Below are 2,268 nucleotides of genomic sequence, written 5' to 3' on the forward strand. Positions count from 1 at the left end.
TCTAACTCACTTCCTTTTTTCTTTGTGAGTTTCGAGAATATCCCCATTCATAGGTCTGAGATCCACATCTATGAATTGAAAGGTCCGAACGATCAACCCTGCAATCAGTTGTTAGAATCAATAGGTCTTCAAATCGTTCATTTTAAAAAATTGAAACCCTTTTTATTGGATGATCATAATACTTCTCAAAAATCGAAATTCTTGATCAATGGAGGAACAATATCACCATTTTTGTTCAATAAGATACCAAAGTGGATGATTGACTCATTCCATACTAGAAAGAATCGCAGGAAATCTTTTGATAACACGGATTCCTATTTCTCAATCGTATCCCACGATCAAGACAATTGGCTGAATCCCGTGAAACCATTTCAGAGAAGTTCATTGATATCTTCTTTTCTAAAGCAAATCGACTTCGATTCTTGAATAATCCACATCACTTCTGCTTCTATTGTAACAAAAGATTCCCTTTTTATGTGGAAAAGGCCCGTCTCAATAATTCTGATTTTACGTATGGACAATTCCTCACTATCTTGTTCATTCACAACAAAATATTTTCTTCGTGTGGTGGTAAAAAAAAACATGCTTTTTTGGAGAGAGATACTATTTCACCTTCGTCAATCGAGTCACAGGTATCTAACATATTCATATCTAACGATTTTCCACAAAGTGGTGACGAAAGGTATAACTTGTACAAATCTTTCCATTTTCCAATTCGATCCGATCCATTAGTTCGTAGAGCTATTTACTCGATTGCAGACATTTCTGGAACACCTCTAATAGAGGGACAAAGAGTAAATTGGAAAGAACGTATTGTCAAACTCTTTCAGATATGAATCTATCCGATTCAGAAGAGAAGAGCTTGCATCAGTATCTCAATTTCAATTCAAACGTGGGTTTGATTCACACTCCATGTTCTGAGAAATATTTACAGAGGAAAAAACGGAGTCTTTGCCTAAAAAAATGCGTTGACAAAGGGCAGATGGATAGAACCTTTCAACGAGATAGTGCTTTTTCAACTCTCTCAAAATGGAATCTATTCCAACATATATGCCATGGTTCTTTACTTCGACAGGGTACAAATATCTAAATTTGATATTTTTAGATATTTTTTCAGACCTATTGCGGATACTAAGTAGCAGTCAAAAATTTGTATCCATTTTTCATGATATTATGTATGGATTAGATATATCATGGCGAATTCTTCAGAAAAAATTGTGTCTTCCACAAAGGAATCTGATAAGTGAGATTTCGAGTAAGTCTTTACATAATCTTCTTCTGTCCGAAGAAATGATTCATCGAAATAATGAGTCATCGTTGATATCGACACATCTGAGATCGCCAAATGTTCGTGAGGTCCTCTATTCAATCCTTTTCCTTCTTCTTGTTGCTGGATATATCGTTCGTACACATCTTCTCTTTGTTTCCCGAGCCTATAGTGAGTTACAGACAGAGTTCGAAAAGATCAAATCTTTGATGATTCCATCATACATGATTGAGTTGCGAAAACTTCTGGATAGGTATCCTACATCTGAACAGAATTCTTTCTGGTTAAAGAATCTTTTTCTAGTTGCTCTGGAACAATTAGGAGATTGTCTAGAAGAAATACGGGGTTCTGGCGGCAACATGCTATGGGGTGGTGATCCCGCTTATGGGGTCAAATCAATACGTTCTAAGAAGACAGATTTGAAAATAAACTTCATCGATATCATCGATCTCATAAGTATCATACCAAATCCCATCAATCGAATCACTTTTTCGAGAAATACGAGACATCTAAGTCATACAAGTAAAGACATCTATTCATTGATAAGAAAAAGAAAAAACGTGAGCGGTGATTGGATTGATGATAAAATAGAATCCTGGGTCGCGAACAGTGATTCGATTGATGATAAAGAAAGAGAATTCTTGGTTCAGTTCTCCCCCTTAAGGGCAGAAAAAGGATTGATCAAATTCTTCTATTGAGTCTGACTCATAGTGACATTTATCATCAAAATGACTCTGGTTATCAAATGATTGAACAACCGGGAACAATTTACTTACGATACTTAGTTGACATTCATAAAAAGTATCTAATGAATTATGAGTTCAATACATCCTGTTTAGCAGAAAGACGGATATTCCTTGCTCATTATCAGACAATCACTTATTCACAAACTTCGTGTGGGGCTAATAGTTTTCATTTCCCGTCTCATGGAAACCCTTTTCGCTCCGCTTAGCCCTATCCCCCTCTAGGAGTATTTTAGTGATAGGTTCTATAGGAACCGG

General features: G+C 36.0%; 1 protein-coding gene across 1 annotated transcript in view; it reads left to right on the forward strand.

Moving 5' to 3' along the window:
• Positions 1-1,813, forward strand: part of LOC125600262 (protein Ycf2-like) — a 5,620-nt gene extending 3,807 nt beyond the window's left edge. Inside the window, exon 1 of the mRNA XM_048773089.1 lies at positions 1-1,813. This exon is cut by the window's left edge and continues 3,807 nt beyond it. The gene's annotated coding sequence lies outside the window, so the exon portion shown is untranslated.
• The last annotated feature ends 455 nt before the right edge of the window (positions 1,814-2,268 follow it).

The sequence above is a fragment of the Brassica napus genome, unplaced genomic scaffold (assembly GCF_020379485.1).
Source record: "Brassica napus cultivar Da-Ae unplaced genomic scaffold, Da-Ae ScsIHWf_2166;HRSCAF=2819, whole genome shotgun sequence".
Taxonomy (NCBI): Eukaryota; Viridiplantae; Streptophyta; class Magnoliopsida; order Brassicales; family Brassicaceae; genus Brassica; species Brassica napus.